We start from the raw sequence: 20,059 nt of genomic DNA, 5'->3' as shown, positions 1-20,059 counted from the left end.
CATGTAGTACAGTATAACTAGTGCAGCTCCGTTCGGACAAATGTAATCATGGAGAACAACTGGGACCACAGCGAGCCAGCTTATCATGACCTATGTGAAGCAGAGTAAAAGATGGGCCGGTCGTGTCCAGAACCCTGGGGTTCTTCTGGGCCTCGAAGGCTAGTAAGGAGACAAGGCATAGTCAAAAGGGAGGACGGGGGGAGAAGAGAGTGCAAAGACGGAGAGAGAGAGTGGTGGCGGCGGGGAAAAAAAGAAAAATAAAGACAAAAAGGGAGGGGGGGGGAATGCCACCCAGGGCAGACATGGCCTACGTAGGTAAACGTTAGATGTTCAGTCATTTTCTGGGACAGGGGCACTGCTCACCTCCCGAATGTAGTCTCGAGTACCAGTAAAATACCTCCAGGGCCTCCATGTAACACTAAATGCCTCTTCAGTGTTGTGAAGGGTGGCGGTCAATTCTTCCATCCGGAGAATATGATTGACTTTGAAATACCACAGCACCTTGGATGGGGGCTGAGGCTGCCTCCACAGTGCGGGACTGCAGGCCCGGGCGGCGTTCAGGAGTTGCATCGTGAGGGTTATTTTGTATTTTCGAACAGGCTGTTCGGTCAAGTGTAGAAGGCATGCTGCTGGGAACCGAAAAGTTCCTCAAGGCCGGGCATGCCCAGAAAAGGTGTCCCATGGTCCCCGTATCTGAATTGCACCTCCAACAAACATCCGGGATCGAGCTATTCATTTTAATCAGAAGGTATGGGACTCTATACCAGCATGAGACTATCTTGTATCCTGATTCTTGATATTGGTTTGCGATGGAAGCTTTATGTACTAAGGTCAGGATCTTCCCTATTTGTTGTGGGGTAAATGTGATGCTTAAGTCCCTCTCCCATTTGTGGATAAATGGTGGGGTCGACTGCTCCTCCTGACTACTCAATAGGTTGTACAGGAGGGAGAGGGTGTGTCGCACAGGTTCCCTTTTGTGACAGATGGATTCATAGGATGTCAGGACTCTAGGAGTGTAGGGGGCCCTTTGTATGGCCAGAAGAAAGTGACGAAGTTGATAAGCACTAAACAAGTCAAGCGGAGGGTCAGAAAGCTCGGCGACATTTTGCGTGGTCGGGAGCCCTCCCGAGGGCCACACCTTTCCCAGACGCTGTTTCCCCACCACTGTCAACTGTCGCAGTTTCTTGTTGGTAAATCCCGGTGGGAAGTCTGGATTACCTATAACCGGAGTCATTGGTGACGGCAGGGGAGCAATATGTGTGCAGCGGAACAACCTCCGCACAACAGCCAATGTAGCTCCCACTACAGGGTGATTTCTGAGGTCTTTTGGTAGGGAGGACAGGAGGTCAATAGGGGAATGGATCCATCCTCAATCTCCATCTCCACCCACTGCTTGTGTGGGACATTACAATGCCAATCAACGACTCTCACTAGCAGAGTCGCTCTGTAGTATTGTCTCAGATCTGGGAGACCCAGACCCCCCTTGTCCTTTGGTCTGGCAAGCAATTGCAAACGGGCTCTGGGCGGTAAAGGCCTCTCCACGGGCTGGTCCTCCATGAAGGCCGATTCAATCGGTGTTAAATCAGCCAGTGAGCGCAATGGTTTCAGCAGGGAGTGTACAAAGGCAGCCAATTGATGGTAGGTCCAGTGATCCATGGGCGTTGCCCGTGAGGGAGGAATTAGTTGAGATAAAGGCACAATGCCATCCTGGTTGGCGACGTGGTGTAGCAGGGGTGTATTACTCAGATTCCAGGAATGAATTCTGGGGTCAATGTTTCCTGGTGGGAAGTAATTATGACCCGTCAGAGGCATAATGGGAGAGTGATATAACCACTTGTGCTGTTTACATATCGAGTCCCAGATCTGTAGAGTAGAATAGGTGAGAGGAGAGGAGCTAGGTGCTAACGACCTATGTTTCCTGGGAATCCACACTTGGGTGTAGAGGTCCGTGCCACTGAGCGCCAATTCAAGGGCAACCCATAGTTTAGAATGTTTGTGATATTTCCAGTCTGATATCCTGTTGAAAACAACGGCTAAAAAGTAAAGTTTCACGTTAGGTAAAGCCAGGCCCCCCAGCCGTTTAGGTCTGGTTAGAAGGCCTTGGGACAGTCTCGGACGCTTTCTGTTCCAAACATATCTGCAGATCAGTGAATCTATGAGTGTTAAGAAACTAGCTGGAATACCCACTGGAATCATCTGGAATAAAAACAGAATCCGGGGTAGGATATTCATCTTAATCACACTAATTTTCCCTAACCACGAATGTGCGACTTGGGACCATCTTTGTAAGTCCATTCGAATTGCATTAAGAAGGGGTATATAGTTAACGCGAAATAGAGTCTGGGGTTTAGGTGTGAGGTAGATGCCTAAATATTTCATTTTGTGTGTTTGCCAGCTAAAAGGGAAGGAGTCTCTAAGATGAACCACAGTTTCCCCGGGGATAGAGACGTTAAGAATCTCCGATTTGGACATGTTCATTTTAAAATTAGATATGAGACCGAATTGTGAGAAGGCAGACATCAGATTGGGAAGGGAAATCAGGGGTTGTTGTATGTAGAACAGAATATCATCCGCATAAGCAGCGTATTTGTGTTCTCGATCACCAACAGTGATCCCATGGATGTTTGGATTGTGTCTAACTGTAGAGAGGAAGGGTTCCAGGGATAGAGCGAGAGGGGGCAGCCCTGACGTGTACCATTATAGAGTGTAAATGATTCACTTAGGGTACCATTAACACGAATTTGAGCTGTAGGGGAATGGTATAGTGCTGAAATGTGAGATAGAAAAGTTTGGCTGATTCCCAAGTGAGACGGGGTCGCCATGAGATACTCCCAGTCCACCCTGTCAAACGCCTTTTCCGCGTCTGTAGAAAGTAACAGGGTGGGCTGGGCGGACCCCCTAGCACAAGCCATCAGGGACAGGGTGCGGAGAGCATTGTCGCATGCCTCCCTACCCGGGATAAACCCAGTCTGATCACTGGAAACCCAGCGTGGAAGTAGGGGTAGAAGCCTGTTTGCTATACCTTTGGCATACAGTTTAGCGTCTAGATTCAAGAGAGATATAGGTCAATAACTCCCGCATAAACTAGGGTCCTTCCCTGACTTAGGAATCACCGAGATATGTGCACGCAGCGTCTCCGGACGGGGTGTCCCCCCCTGTGAGATCGTGTTAGCATAAGAGGTGAGGCGCGGCAGCAGGGTCTCCGCAAAGGCCTTATAGTAAAAGGCCGTAAAGCCATCCGGTCCAGGGGCCTTGCCACTCGCCATAGCCTTCAGTGCTACTTTGAACTCCTGGACAGAAAACTCTCCGTCCAATGAGGCGAGGGCGTCAGAGTTCAGTTTGGGCAAGTTGGCCTGCTGTAGATATTCTTGGATCAGAGTTCTCCTAACCACCAAGTCCGGCACAGCGTGAGGGACATGGTATAGGCGTTTTTAATAAGCATGAAATTCCTTGGCTATAGTTGTGGTCTCATGCGTGAGAGCGTCAGAAGCTGTCTTAATTTTATCAATGAAAGCCCTGGTTTTTGCCTGTTGTAGGGAACGAGCCAAAAGCCTCCCCGGTTTATTACCCCATTCATGGAATTTTTGTGACACCCTACGGGCTTCCCGTTTCCATTGCTCATGGTACATGGCCTTCAACTCCTCCCTCTTCATTGTTAGGTTATGTAGTGTGGCTTGAGCGAGACTGGCCTTGTGTTTTGACTCAAGGGCGCTAATTTCTAACAATAGTTTAGATTGTTGCTGCTCAAATTCCTTTTTCCTTCTGGAGCCCAACTCCATGAATTTACCTTGCATATGGGCCTTATGGGCTTCCCACAGTACTCCTGGGGAAATGTCTGGGTGGGTATTATCTTTGAAATACTGATTTAGTTCCTCTTGCATGTGTATTTTGTCTGCCTCCTCACTAATAAGGTTCTCATTTAATTTCCAATTGGCTGGTTTTCGGGGCAACAAAGAGATATTAATGGTAAGCAAAATGGGGGCATGATCAGATATGGTTGATGAAGCAATTAATGAATTTGTCAATAGGGAAAGGTGGTGGTGATCAAGAAAAAAAAATCAATCCTGGAATAGGATTGGTGGGCGCTCGAGTAATACGTATAGTCTCTTGCTCGCGGATGCATTATCCTCCATGTGTCCATTAACTGGGTGTCACACAAGCGTTTACGAATGTATGCAAGACGCTTACGAGGAACCGAAGACCTGCCCACGGACGTATCAAACACTGGTTCCAAGGGGACATTAAAGTCTCCAGCCAGGATAACACATCCACTAGCAAAGTCCCTCAATTTCGCAAGCGTAGTGGCAATAAAAGTGGCCTGATCTCGATTAGGAGCATAGAGGGTCGACAACGTACATGGCATCCCGACCAGGCTGCCCCTGAGGAACAGAAAGCGTCCGTGAGGGTCACTCAACATCTCTAGCATGTTAAAAGGGGTACCTCCACGGAACCCAATGGCCACACCCTTTGCCTTATGCACATCAGAGAGACTATAATACCAGACTGGGTATTGCGGGGAGAATAATTTCACCGAAGTGGTGTGGGTAAGATGGGTCTCTTGCAAGAAGACAATGTCCCCCCGCAGGCGACCCAGTTCCCGGTATAGGCTATGACGTTTACCAGGGGCATGGAGGCCCCTCACGTTTAACGATAACAATTCCACCGCGGCCATGGGGATCCGTCAGAGAACTCCAAATACAGCCCGTTACCAGGAAACAGGACCAGAGGCAGGGGAAGTAAAGGGCAGGGGGATGAAAGAAAAAGTGTGAAAAGGAGAGGAAAGAGAAGGAGAGTAGTGAGAAGGTAAGTATTACAGGTTATGACCTGCAACCCCTGCAGCACACACAACCCAGACCCAATTGGGTCTACCGCGGCATGCGCACACAGCAGATTGCAGTGCAGTAAAGGAGCAATTGACCGGGCCACCCCCCCCCCCCCGGAGCCCCAGCCATCGAAATGGCCGGAGCCCGGGGGCCAAGATCCGCCCAACACCCCCCGGAGGGAAAACACATGTGGCCAGGCAGCAGCAACCCGCAACAGTCTAAAACAGAAGTCGCAGGCCGCAGCTCCGGCTCCAACCCCAAATTACAAATTATATAATAACACATAAATGAAAGAAATAGCACAGAGTTCATGTACACTTAGGGAAACACAAGAACCGAGAACACCAGCCAACAACGTTCACAATAGGGGATCCAAGTGTCATGAGGTAGAGACAGTCAGAGGCATGTCCCAAGTGTCCCCGGTGCAGGACCACCCGTAGGCACTCCAACACTTCGTTCCCATTAAATTAGACACCCCGTAGGCAGCTGAGAGAGTATGACGTTAAACACCAAAACAGAAATAAAAATGAAAGGTAACATAAACAACTTCTTATACTTGCGGGACCAGGGAAGCCGCGCCATCAGTGCGGAATACTGGACAGTAGAGCGCCATCAGACGTGCCATCTATGCATGCATATTAGCTGGGCTAAAAGAGGGGACGCGTTGCTTGCGGGACACTCTCTGCCATGGCTCCTCAGGATTATTCGGTAGGGGTGGGATGCCTTCCTGCCAACCCGGTAAATCCGGCGGGGATATGCTCACATCCATGCAGAATTTTTCCAGATCTTCTGGGAACCGCAGAACCGCCGTCTTCCCATCTCTGTGTGCGATCAGGGCGGCAGGGAAACTCCACCGGTAGTTGATGGAGGACAAGAGCAGTTTCTCAGTTAGGGGACGCAGGGCCCTGCGTCTCTCCAGAGTCTCCCTGGCCAAATCAGGAAAAAAAGAGAGTGACGCCCCATAAAAGTCCAGGACTGGGGTCCCCTTGAGTTTTTTCATGATGCGTTCCTTCTCTTCAAAATAGTGCACTCTGCAGATCACATCACGCGGAGTCTCCGCCGCCAGGTTACGAGGGCGGAGGGCCCTGTGAACTTGGTCAATTTTCAAAGGATGGTCAGCCGCATTCCCCAATAGGCCGTTAAAGATGCCTCTTACCATTGGGAGGAGGTCCTCGTCCCCGGTCGCCTCCGGGAGCCCCTGGATCCGGATGTTGTTCCGTCTGTTACGGTTCTCTGGTCCTCGATCTTATAGAGGGAAGACCGATGAGCGATAGCGAGAGAGCGGGTAGTTGCTTGCAGAGACCTAATGGCGGTAGCATGCCTGTCCAGCCTCTGCTCGGTCTCCTCTACGCGGTCCAAAACTTGCGCGAGATCCGAACGGACAGCGGACACTTCTCTCTTGATGGATTTCTCTAGCCCCAAGAGCATCGATGCCAGTTCAGACTTAGTAGGAAGTCCGCTCACCAGCGCTGCCACTTCCGATCGGCTTGTCTCACTCTCTTCCCCGTCAGAACCCGCTGACGAGGCCGGGGATTGAGATCTGCATTCAGGCCTGGGGCGGGGGCGGGGGCGGGGCCTGCGGGGGGCGGGGCCTGTGGCCGCGTTTGTGGTAAGCAGAGAGCGGCCTAGGCCATCCATGTCCCCCACCTCATCAGGCTCCGCCAGGAACCGTTTGATCGATCCCTCGGGCGCGCCCTTCTTCGGCAGGGACTTGCCGGTTCTCCTACCCATCGTTCCCAGGCATGTGGAGTAGTTCATGCGGCGAATAAGTGCTAAAATACCGGGGTCAGCGCCGGAGCTCAGGGACAGTGCGTCCTCACCGCTACATGCCGAGACCACGCCCCGAGGAAATCCTTTGATTACGTGAAAGCGGCTTTGAGAGCACGTTACATCTGCTATAGTGTTCTTTTTCCGGCCCGGATGGAGAGACGACCCGCTTCTTTAACACCCCCGGAGAGGCATCCGCCTGGATTGATTCGCTGGCGCCAGCCCGCTGATCGACTAACTACCTCTTCGGAATTGTTTACAACCCATTCTACTGTTGGGATGCCCACGGCCTTTGTTGCACCTGTTGTGCCCTGTTTGCACCGATGGTGGGCTCACCTTTAATGCTGGCAGCAACCTCCCCGGTAGCGGGAGTTCAAGTTGATACCCCTGACCTGAGATACGGTCGGGAGAAGGCTGTGACATGCCGCTCCTCTTTGCCCTTTCCTGCTCCCTCCTGGAGCATGGGGGCTCATACCATATGTTCCTTCTTCCCCTTTTTGGATCATTTTCACTGATGGGACAAACTGCAATTTTTCTTTATCCTCCCAGATCCATGTCCCTGTCAGCCTCCTTCATAGAGCAGGCGGTTGCCTCACGCCTAGTGAGCCGCTCACTTGGTTACCTAAACCCCCCCAGGATGTCTGGGGGGGTGGAACTTGCCTCCTGCACGGACCCCCAGTTACAGCAGGCGAGCTGATACACTTTGGGATGAATACCCTCCTCAGTTTAAGGGGGTTGGGTGGGGTGGGGAGTGGGGACTGTTCCCCTAACGGGGCCAGGGACTTTTGTTTCCCTTTTTCTTTTTTCATGTATGGTTATTGGGGTTATCTGTTTGTTCTCTGTTTAGTTTTGTTGTACTTGTTTACTAAAAATATTGATATTTCAGTGTTGCATTGTCCTCGGATATGTATGTCCCGGGTCCAGCGGTCCAATCCGGGAGCAGGGTTCCACAATGATCCTGATCCTTCCACTGCCCCCAGAATCCATGTCTACACTTAACATTGTATCCTGGAACACCAGGGGATTGAACTCCCCGGTTAAGCGATCCCTGGTGTTTCAATTTCTTCAAAGTTATAACCCACACATATGCGTACTCCAGGAAACGCACCTCATCGGCAGTAGACTTCTTTCCCTCAAAAAACCCTGGGTGGGGTACCATTACCACTCCACCCACTCTAGTTTTGCCAGGGGGGTAAGTGTCCTAGTATTGAAGTCCCTCCCCTTTCGGCTCCTGGATCTGGCCTTGGACCCGGACGGCAGGTATGTCATTATTCATGCGACAATTTACTCAATGACCTGGACCATTGTGGGATTATACTTACCCCCGCCGGCCTCATTGCTGGTGCTGAACCAAATCACTAGCAAGATGGCCGAGTTTGCCTCTGATAATGCTCTTATCCTGGGTGATTTTAATCTAGTTCCTGACCCAGACATGGACAGACTGACTCCGGGGGGACACCATGGACCTGGGCTGGCTGCCTGGGCAGACACATATGGCCCCGACGGATGTCTGGAGGTGGAGACACCCCGGGTCTCGGGCATTTACATGTCACTCTGCCACCCATAAAACATTCTCCCGCATTGACTTGGTCTTTGCGCGGAGCCCAGTCCTCCCAAGGGTCGTAGACATACAAATATTGCCCAGGGGGATATCGGACCATGCACCTCTGTTTCTGACATTGGATCTTTCCCTGGGACCAGCGGTTAGACTATGGAGGCTTTCCAGGTTCTGGATCTCAGATGCCGCTGTGGATGCTCATTTTAGGACCGAATTGAACAACTATTGGGAGGAGAATGCAGGTTCGGCTGGGGCCACGGTAGTCTGGGATGCCTTTAAGGCTACCACGAGGGGGCACTATCAGACTATCATTGGCAAAATACGCAGGGAACGTAGAGCAGAGCTAAAAAAAGCTGAGGGAGAGGCGGTCTGCGCGGAGGCTCTTTTTGTCCGCACTCGGGACCCCCAACATTATTGGCAACTGCAAATCCTGACCAGAGAGGCTGTTGATCTTCATACCTCTCTCACCCAGAAGAGAATGCTAGCTCAGTCCCAGCGGATCTTTGAGCAGGGGGAGAGGTCGGGGAGGATGCTGGCCTGGCTCTCCAGGGAACAGGCAGGGGGGTTGAGCATTTCACATATCAGGGACAAATCCGGTCAGTTGCTTCACACCCCAGACGGGATTAATAACTGTTTTGCGGAGTTTTATACATCTCTCTACACCTCTAGGTCGGATTACAGTAAGGAAGAACTAACGACCTACTTGGCCGACATAGATATACCAATCCTCACAGAAACGTACCGAAATAGGCTGGACGCCCCTATCACGGTTCTGGAGATTCTCCAGGCGCTTAAATCTATGCAGGCGGGTAAGATGTCGGGACCGGACGGAATCCCGGCGGAATTCTATAAGCACTACGCTACGGAGCTCTCTGAAAGACTCCACCATCTATTCTCTGCGTCGTCGCATATTGATAAACTTCCCGACACCATGAGCGAGGCGATCATAGTGGTGATCCCCAAGCCGGGGAAAGACCCCACCTTGTGTTCGTCATACCGCCCTATATCACTGTTAAATGTGGACGCGAAAATACTGGCCAAAATCCTGGCCAACAGACTAACTTAGTCATCACGGCCCTTGTCCATAGTGACCAAACAGGTTTTATGCCAGGCAGAGGCACAGACATTAATATCAGACGCCTACTCACGCACATAGATAGCGGCCGGGGGGAGACGGGTGTAGTGGCCTCGCTCGACGTGGAGAAGGCTTTCGACTCTGTTGAGTGGGGTTACCTATGGGAGGCGCTCTCGCAATTCAGATTTGGCCCAGGATTTAAGAATTGGATCCGCATGCTGTACCACAGCCCCTCTGCTAGAATCCGTACCAATGGCTGTCTCTCCGGGCAGTTTCAGCTGGCACGGGGTACGAGACAGGGGCACCCCCTCTGACCAGCCTTATTTGTCCTTGCGATGGAGCCCTTGGCTATTTTGCTGAGAGCGGATACTGGGATAAAGGGGATACAAGTAGGGCCCATCGAGGAAAAGCTGTCCTTGTATGCAGATGATGCTCTGCTTTATTTAGTGGACACGTCGTCTTCTTTGGGCACTGCACTGGAACTGATTAATCGATTCGGTCAGTACTCAGGTATCCGCATCAATTGGGACAAACCGGTTGTTTTCCCACTCCACTCCTCGACCCCTCGCATGCCTCATCCACAGCTTAAATGAGTGGAAAGTTTTATATACCTGGGGATTAAGGTCAGTGGTAGAGTTCAGAGCTATCTGGAGGACAATATACAGCCACTCATGACACAATTAGGGGCTAGGTGCGCGGCATGGCGATCTCTCCCTTTATCCCCAGTGGGCAGAGTCAATTTGTTAAAAATTAACAAAAAATTACTTCTTTCGTAATACCCCCATCCACATTCCCAGGACTTTTTTCCAGAGACTGGAGAGTCTGTTTATATCCTTTGTCTGGGCTGGGAGACCCCCCAGGGTAGCTAAGCAGATACTATATCTCCCACTATCGGGGGGGGGGGGGCCTGGCGCTCCCAAACTTTCAGATCTACTACTGGGCGGCCGTTTTGGTCACAATTCGGTGGTGGTTCTCCCAGCCCACACAAAACCCGGCGGTCACCCTGGAGGCAGCCATCCTTGGCTCCTATGCAGCTCTGAGTAACCTACCATTTCGGGGGCTTAGGGCGAGCTCCTCCATGACGGGCTTGATGCGTACCACGGTGAGGGTCTGGCGGGAGACAAGGAGGAGCTATGGAAAGCCCAACCACATCTCCCCACATATGCCCCTATGGGGCAACCCCATGCTCCCTCACCTGAATAGTATCCCAGACCCTTCTCTGTGGGCGAAAAGAGGAATCGTCACTTTAAAGCACATAGTTTATCAGGGTAGGCTAATGATCGCCTGGGAATACTGGATGCCGTAGGCTTCTTTTTATGTTGTTGGCTTTGACCTTTTTTTTTAGCTTGTTTCCCAAGGTGACCATCTTGGCCTTTGTCAAGAGGCTTCAGAGTGCCCAAAGAGAGTGGCTACGGCCAAATCACCCCGAAAGAGCCCAATCTCATCTGATCTCGGAGGCTAAGCAGCGATGGGCCTGGTTAGTACCTGGATGGGAGACAGCCTGGGAATACCAGGTGCCATAGGCTTCTTTTTTTATTTTTATTTTTATTTTTTTGATTTGTAGTATGCGACATACAATGCAAAGGCAACTTCAAAGAATGTGTGATACAAATAGTTACAAACAAACGATCATATTGCATGGATATCAGAGCCAATGGTAAGAAGTCCGAGGAGAATAGCACGTGTACAGCTTTGCGGTCATATCAAGATGAGATTAAAGCTCCATCTCGTTGGGATCCTCTACCACTTAAAATATTATTGTTACTAGCCCTGCTACCCTCGAAGAGTTTCGATATCCATAGATAGGGGAAGAGTATTGTGTAGTAGTCAAATGAGGTCGGAACATACCATTTTCTTTTCCCTTTTTTTGAGTTAAGAAGGGAAATAGTAGAACTGAAAGGAGGGAGAAGGGGAAAGAGAAGATTGGGGAAGGAAATGGCAGAAAAGGAAAAGAAGGGGTAAGGGGGTGTCGTGGGTAGAGTGGATAGGGTGGGGTCCCCTGCGGTCCCCTCCCTGGGAGCAAGAGACGCCCTCGGTTTACCAGCTCATCAGCTGTCCAACGTTTGGAACAGCAATCTCCAACGATCACCATGAGCTTACTATGTCTCGCGGAGGTATTCTTCCGAAAAGCACAACTGTTCCAGTAGAACCATCTGTTCCCCTGCTCCTCCATTTTATCCTTCATTGTGGCAGTCAGGTCTTCCATTCGTTCAATATCATTTACCCTTGCGAACCACTGGGTCACCGTTGGAGCAGTTGCTGTTTCCACTGACTTGGAATGCAGGCCCTAGCTGCATTGAGGAGATGTTTAAGTAAGGACTTATGATAACGCTTTCTCGACATAGGAGTTAGATTGAGAAGAACTGCTGTGGGATCATTGGCTAAGGAAATGTCTGTGAACTTGTGGATGAGTCTCAGGACAGGCTGCCAGAATGTTTGTAATTTAGGGCATTCCCAGAAAATGTGGAGAATGGTGCCAGCCTGTTGCTCACAGCGCCAGCAGCGGTCAGATTGACCGGGGAATATTTTGGCCAACACCGCCAGTGTACGATACCAGCGTGTGATCACCTTATATGAGATCTCCTGATATTTACTGCAGAGTGACGTCTTATGGGCGAAAAAGAGTATTCTGTCCCTCTGTGGTTTGGAGAATGTAGTTTGTAAGTCCCTTTTCCATGTAGCTAGGAAGGGCGGATCCGTGGAGGATTGTGCGTCTGTCAGGATTTGGTAGGACCTAGAGAGGGAACCACGAATTGGGCCATCATCCAGGCAAAGTTTCTCGAAGGGGTGGAATTGTCTAGAGAAGAACGAATGGTTAGGTAGTGATCCGAGGAAATGGATGAGCTGTCTAGCTCTCCAGCTATCCATTGCAACAGGTACTTGCTCTAGCAGTATGGTCCCCGTGGGAATCCAGCCCGTGGGTCCAAGAAATAGGGCTGCTCTCAGAAGCCCTTTCAGGGCTTGCCTGGTAATGGCCTGGTCAGACAGGCCCGGAGGGAATCTAGGATGTCCAATAATTGGGGTCATAGGAGAAGGGAAGTTAGTCAGGTGGGAAAGGTGAAAAAAACGATCCATCTCGGCGAGCGAGGGGCAAATTAACGGGTGAGTAGTCACACAGGACTCCAATGGCCTCCCCGCCCAAGGCAGACCAGCCAGTGGAACCCGCGCCATCTCCTGCTCTAGCTTGACCCATAGCGTCAGTTCCCCATGTCGGCACCAGTCAACCACCCGTGTCATGTGCGTCGCTGTGTAATATAGAGCAGGCTCCGGGAAGCCAATACCTCCCCGCAATTTCGGTCGCAATAGCATTGCCCTACCAATACGCGTATGTTTGCCACGCCAGAGGAACTTGATAAAGATTGAGCGAACCACATGAAAGAAAGTCTGGGGTATTTTGATAGGTAAGGCTTGTAGTAGATACAGAAGTCGTGGCATCGCGTTCATCTTCAACACATTACAGCGTCCGAACCATGTCAGAGCTAGTGGGTCCCATCTTTTAAGGTCCGCTGTAAGCCCATAGGCTTCTTTTTATGTTGTTGGCTTTGACCTGTTTTTTTCGTTTGTTTCTCAAGGCGACCATCTTGGCGTTTTTGAAGAGGGTTGGGCGTGTCTTGAAGAGAACGCTTACGGCCACATCACCCTGAAAGCTCCCGATCTCGTCTGATTTCAGAGGCTAAGCAGTGTCAGGCCTGGTTAGTACCTGGATGGGAGACCGCCTGGGAATACCAGGTGCCATAGGCTTCTTTTTATGTTGTTGGCTTTGACCTGTTTTTTTGCTTTTTTCTCAAGGCGACCATCTTGGCGTTTGTCAAGAGGGTTGGGCGTGTTCTTTTGGGGGCGTGGCCTGACACGAATGGCGACGGATGTTAGATTGTAAGCTCCTGATACCTGCGGAGCTATCCGTCGCCATCCACACGATCCGGTGCCCAATCCCTGCTCAAGCCACCTCCGCCGGCTAGTTGGAGCCCGCAGCGGTGTCCCGGGCCTATATTGCAGTGCTCAGCGGCCCGTGGACTCCGCGGATCCGCCGCATTGCCGTCCGCCGGCCGCCGCCATCTTTCTGCCCCGAGGCCTCCCGGAAAAGCCTTGGCCCTGCTGCCTGCAGAGGTGAGAGACCTCCATCGGTCCCCCCACGTTGTCCACCCTCCTGCCAGGATCCCTCCGGTGGCGTTCCCTGGACTCTGGGGCGCTCGGGGAGGCCGCGGCCGGTTCCGGCCCAGTGAGGCCTACTAAGGCCTACGGATCCCCGGTGTTTCCTGCGGCCGCCACCCGAGATCGTGCTCCGCGGCCGTTCCGGCCTACCACCACGGCTGAGGGTCCTGCAGTTCTACCGGACAGGTGGACTAGAGATGGCTGAGTAGGGGGCACTTTCTTTTTGGAGCGCCCGGTCGCCTCTCGACCACCCCGACCATTTCAGTGCCTTACAGAGCACTATGCACTCCGCTAAGAAGAAGGGAGCCAAGCGGAACAACAAACTGTTCAAATCGGCGCCTCAAACCCGACCTCCGGAGAGCTTAGCCGGTTATTTCACCGCCAGCAATTTCTATCCCCGGAGGCCAAGATGGCGGCGACTCGCACGGAGGAGGAGAGCGTGTCCCCAGGTCCAGCACCACTCTCGCATACAGAGCATACACCAGCAGATGGCTATCGGGAATTTCCGCCGGACCTCCACCCCATGGACGACGAACTGAGGCGGGCTGCCGTGCCGACAGGCGGAGTGGACGCTGAACTGCGTATGCTGCTCCAAGCGTTGCCGACGAAGGCGGACATAACCGCTCTGATAGGGACTGTGGAGACGGCTCACCGCAAAGAGATGGCGGCAGTTAAGGCAGACGTATCGGCGCTTAATTCTAGGGTGGAGGCGGGGGAGACCTCTCTGGCTGCTTTTGAACAACGTGTAGCGGCGGTGGATAGACTCCAGGAGGCACACGCAGAGACTCTGGTGGCACAACAACTCCACTTGGAGGAAATAGAGGATAGGAATCGCAGGAACAACCTGCGACTCCGGGGCTTACCTGAGGCTACAGGCCCTGAAGACTTGCAGGATACCGCTCTTGCTATCTTCCGCGCTATAGAAGGCATCGAGCTCCCGGACCGGGTGGAGATCGACCGGATACACAGAGCGCTAGGCCCTAAACCTACGGACCCCCTGCGGCCCCGAGATGTTATTTGCAGGATCCACCACTATCCTCATAAGGAACAGATCCTACGCAAAGCCTGGAACGCCGGGGACCTGGAATTTGATGGGGCGACCATTAAGATCCTCCCGGACCTTTCCCGCCCCACCCTGCAAAGACAAGCCATGCTGCGGCCGCTGCTTGACCTTGCTCGCAGAAGAAATATAACTTACCGCTGGGGATATCCGCTTTCAGTGACATTTAAGAAAGATCAGAGATCGTTTACTTTGCGGAAACCTGAATCCCTGCCTGCCCTCTTTACCTTTCTTGGTTCAGAGCCGGTGAGGATGCCTGACTGGCTGGCTTTCCTCCCACGACCGCAAGGACAACCGAGTAAGTCTGGACAAGGAGCTGCAGTGCCTCCCGGATTACAAAGAGATCGTCGCCGACCTAGAGCGGTCTCTCAGGAGGATGTCCGTGAATCTTGATCTGGCTCCCGGGTGCTACCGCCCAACCTCGTTTGACCGTAATCGGATGATCCCAACCCCAGGTTCGGAACTCACCTGCTCAGTTAAGTTTTTGTTTCTTATCTTTGCCCCTACATTTCCAGTTACCTTTGCACCTTGACTGCCACCTGGCTCCCTCATGGTCCCCTGGCACCACCCCCCCCCCTTTTTTTTTTTCTCTTTTTGGTGGGCTACCCGCCCCGAGGTGTTGAATGATCCTACCTGCATTTTACCAGCCCCCCCCCCTCCGGGGAACTGTGAGGAGCTACGCCCCCACCCCTCGGTTGACGTATTTGACTTGCTGACTCTGCCCTGCCCGTCTGCCGTGGGACATCCCTTCTCAGTTACGGCAGGAACATTCCACGCTCCAGCGCCTAACTGGGGAGGACACCCTTTGCCACCGTTGGATGGGTGGGGGTGGCTGCCGTGAAATCCCCCCATTGGCAACGGCCCTGAGAGTTGCAGTCATGTGAACCCCTCGGCTGGACATACGGACAGGTAGCCTGGACGGATGAGGAATGGGTTTGACATGTCTGCGCGCATGGAGCCCTGATGCCATGGGGGTTCTGGGGGCATGGGCATCCACTGGATTACGGACGCATTGAAAGATTCTGTCGCAGGTGTGTGTTTAGTTGGGGGCTCAGGTCGGGCTACCAGGCCGTTGGGCACCATTTGGCTGGCTACTTGTCCTGTATTAGGAGCCGATCTGGCTGACGATCGGCAGGCTATCTGGGGAGGGTTGACAGTCTCGTACATGGCCTGGTAGATACAGGATTAACAGCCCTCTTGCTGCGGCAATTCCTACGTTTGGGGCCAGGTGTCTACCGAAAAGCAGGTACGAGGGGGACGTATACCGTGGGGAATGGGAACACCTGTTTCGTTCACTTTTTTCAGTTTTTATGCATTTGTTGTCTCCTTTTTTCTGGGTTGGGGGTTATCCCTGTTGCAATATTTTTGGAGTGATACATGTTTTTTCATTTTTATGATGTGTCGGGTGGGGAGGTGTGGCTGGGCGCTCTCTTTTTGAGCCCTGTCCTACCTCTCCCCCAAATAGGTTGGTATATGTCGCTGGGTTCTGCCACACGGCTCCCAAGCGCCATATGCAAATATTATACTGTGTAAGGGACAAGGTGTTAGACTTTGTCCCATTTTCCTGACTCTTTTTCTCTTTCTTCTTTTAACGTTTTTTCCTTTTCTTTCTGGTATCTGTTTTAACCTTCTGTTTCCTTCCCCTCTCTTCCCTTGCCCTTTCCTTCCCGGTCCTTTCCGCCACCCGCCCAACCCCCCCCCCCCCCGGGTCCCCTATGGCATTCGACAGACTTACAGTGATGTCCCTGAACGTTAAGGGTCTTAACACGCCGGAGAAGAGGCGTATTTTGTTAGATGATTTAAAACGGTCCCAGGTAGACGTAGCTTTTCTCCAGGAGACCCACTTTAAGGATAATAAGCTACCTTATTTACGAAATAAGCTTTTCCCGATTGCCTATCATTCCACAAACCCAACGGCTAAGTCCAAGGGAGTCTCCATACTGATATCCAGTAGGGTTCCCTGGAGCTGCCAGAGCTACAATCTGGACCCCTCAGGACGGTTTGTCTTCCTTAAGGGTACGGTAGGCCTCACGCAGCTTACACTGGCAGCGATATATGCCCCTAATGACCACCAGGCCACCTTTCTGGAAGAGACTTTAGAACGTCTCCAAGACTTCAGAGAGGGCCAGTTGATTATAGGGGGAGACTTTAATGCCCCATTGACTCCCTCAGTGGACACTTCCTCCGGAAGGACCTCCATCCCCATAGGCCAACTCAAACGTATGTCTAAGACGTTCCATAAATCACAGCTGATAGACGTTTGGCGTCTGCAGCATTCGGGAGAGCGTGACTATACCTACTATTCCTCTGTACACCAGGTATACACTAGGATAGACTACTTCCTGATCCCCCATGCGCACCTACATGCCATTGAACACACGTCTATTGGACTTAGGACCTGGTCTGACCATGCACCTATATTTTTGACATACCGTATATCTGATCACGCCTCTTCCAGACACCGATTCTGGCGTCTGAACGAGAGCCTCCTGCAGGCACCGGAGGTGCTGGCGGAGGTGTCTAGGGAGCTGCATTGTTACTTCCAGGAGAATGCCCGACCTGGTTGTACGCCTGGGATTTTGTGGGAGGCTCACAAACCAGTGATTAGGGGGATCCTTATTAAGCATGGGGCCCGCATTAAACGGGAGCGTACCCAACAACTTACCCAACTCTTACAGAAACTTGCTGTTGCTGAGGGCAAACATAAGCATAATCCCACACTGTCCTCGGAGTCTGACTTGACAACCTTACGGAAACAGATCAACGATCTCCTCCACTACAGAGCTAAGGCACATTTACAGATCTGCCGTAGAACGACATATGAATCAGGGGACAAATGCGGGAAATTGTTGGCAAGAATGGTCAGAGACTTAAAACTTTCCACATACGTCCCTCATATTAACAAGGCAGGGGGCGAAAGGGCAATCCTGCCCACACATATTACACGGGAGTTTCACTCTTTCTACTCCACCCTGTACAACCTGCCTCTGGTGACAGCGCCCCAATCAGACATGGACGAATACGTTGCGACCTCTCACATGCCCTCTCTCTCGCCTGACACGCAGAGGATCTTAGACTCTCCCATAACTTTACCAGAACTCCAAACGGCCATGAAGTCCCTGAAGCCCGGGAAAGCGCCGGGTCCTGACGGCTATACCTTACAATACTACAGAACCCTATTCCCAGTATTAGGCCCCCAACTACTCACGGTCTTTAATGCCATGGGGTCGGGAGAAACGTTCGCCTCCGCTACCCTGGGTGCCCATATCTCCGTGATCCCTAAGGAGGGGAAGGACCCGGCGTCCTGTGGCAGTTATAGACCTATCTCGCTGCTGAACGTAGATCTCAAACTATTCACCAAAATACTGGCTACTCGGCTGGCATTGCATCTCCAGCAACTTATCCATCTGGATCAGGTGGGTTTTGTCCCGTCGAGGGAAGCTAGGGATAGTACCACCAAAGTGCTTAATTTGTTACATATTGTGAAATCAAAGAAGACCCCGTGTCTATTTTTAAACACTGAAGCCGAAAAGGCGTTCGACCGGGTTAACTGGTCGTTTATGTTTACAGTACTACGACATATCGGACTGGGGGAGGTGATGCTGAGCCGCATAGCTAGTATATATAGTAGTCCTACAGCCCAGGTGAAGGCCAACGGTATACTATCAGAACCTTTTAAGATCACCAATGGGACGAGACAGGGTTGCCCATTGTCCCCCCTCCTTTTCGCTCTGTCCTTGGAACCGTTTTTAGCCAAGATCAGAATGAACCCCGATATACAAGGGGTGGCAATTGGCCGACTGCACTGTAAGCTGTCAGCCTATGCGGATGATATGCTCTTCTCCATCACTAACCCAATAATTTCCCTTCCGAACCTCCTTAGTTCATTCGAGACTTACGGGAAACTCTCTAACCTTCGAATTAACTTTATTAAATCTGAGGCAATGGGGATATCTATTCCGGCACGTACTCTCTCGATGTTACAATCCACCTTCCGATTTAGATGGACGTCCTCTGCCTTGACTTACCTGGGCACGAAAATCCCAACTGACCTGTCTCGCATCTATGACTATAACTTTCCCCCTTTGTTGATACAGATTAGGGCACTGCTAGACACATGGCATAAGGGACTACACTCATGGTTTGGGAGATGCAATCTACTAAAAATGAGTGTGCTGCCCAAATTGTTATACCTCTTTCAGGCTCTCCCGATCAGAATACCTCCCACATATTTTAAACAGGTGCAGACCCTGTTTGTCCAATTTGTCTGGGCATACAAGAAACCGCGCATACCACGTGCCCAACTTTCTGCGCCCAAACGATATGGGGGACTGGCACTCCCCGATATTAGGAGATACTACCAAGCAATACACTTAGGCAGAATCGTGGACTGGGGGAGACATCAAGAATTGAAATTATGGGTACAGATAGAACAACGGCAGGTAAACATTCCCCTGCGTTCTGCGCTATGGTGTGGTGGCTCCCTCCCCCCTGAGATAAAATCGCATCCCTTGATAGCAATGACTTCAGGCGACACTCCAAAACTCCCTGACTACCAAAACCTCTCCCTTGACCCCGATTCTAGGTAACCATCGGTTCCCCCCCGGGAACTCACCTACACGCTTTCAGGCGCTGAGGGAGTCAGATTGTGTAACGGCTGCACGATTTGTGCGGCGAGATAGGTGGCCCTTGTTAACGGAGCTAACCGACCCAGCGGGCTCCTTCCAGCTCTCCTTCTGGGACGCAGTACAGATACACCATTTTCTTCAAAGCATCCCAAATCCCCAGTCTTACACACGACCGCTGACCCCATACGAGGAATTCCTCACAGGCACGGAACCAGTTTCTCTGTATACCCTTGGATGTCTTTTGTATACACTAGCTGCTCTTTATACATTAGCTCTTTGTATACCCAAGCCTCTCTGTATACACTCGTCCGTCTGTATACACTAGCAAGTCTGCATACACCAGCCTCTCTATGTAACCCAGCCTCTCTCTCTGTATACCCTAGCCTCCATCTCTGCATACCCAAGATGTTCTTCTCTATAATCTAGCTTATTTGTATACACTAGCCTGCCTTTTGCCCACATTAGCCTCTCTATATAAACTAGTTGGTCTTCTGTATACACTAGTCCGTCTGTATACACTAGCAAGTATGCATACTCTAGCCTCTCTCTCTGTATACCCTAGCCTCCATCTCTGCATACCCAGGACATTCTTCTGTATAATCTAGCCTATCTGTATACACTAGTGTATACAGACGGACTAGTGTATACAGAGGACCGGCTAGTTGATACAGACAGGCTAATGTGTACAAAAGACAGGCTAATGTATATAGATAGGCTAGATTATACAGAAGAATGTCCTGGGTATGCAGAGCGCTCAGCTTCAAGGGATGGCCATCGTGAGTAATATGAGGGACACTCCTTAACCCCGCCCCCACCTACCAGATCTGACTTTCATCTCCTTGCCCTCTCTGCCCCGGTCATCTGGTGGCAGTTTTATGCACTCCCTGGCCCCCACCCATTCATAATCCTTACCGACCTTTCCTTCCGCTGCTCACACATGGCATAAGGGACTACACTCATGGTTTGGGAGATGCAATCTACTAAAAATGAGTGTGC

General features: G+C 51.5%; 2 pseudogenes; both read left to right on the top strand.

Annotated features, from left to right (window-relative positions):
- Positions 1–10,630: 10,630 nt before the first annotated feature.
- On the top strand, positions 10,631–10,749 carry LOC143949366 (5S ribosomal RNA; annotated as a pseudogene).
- A 2,096-nt stretch (positions 10,750–12,845) lies between these two features.
- On the top strand, positions 12,846–12,964 carry LOC143947573 (5S ribosomal RNA; annotated as a pseudogene).
- The last annotated feature ends 7,095 nt before the right edge of the window (positions 12,965–20,059 follow it).

This window comes from Lithobates pipiens, unplaced genomic scaffold, assembly GCF_037356315.1.
Source record: "Lithobates pipiens isolate NorthernLeopardFrog02 unplaced genomic scaffold, aLitPip1_a1.2 Scaffold_30, whole genome shotgun sequence".
NCBI lineage: Eukaryota > Metazoa > Chordata > Amphibia > Anura > Ranidae > Lithobates > Lithobates pipiens.
This window is presented reverse-complemented; position numbering and strand designations above follow the sequence as displayed.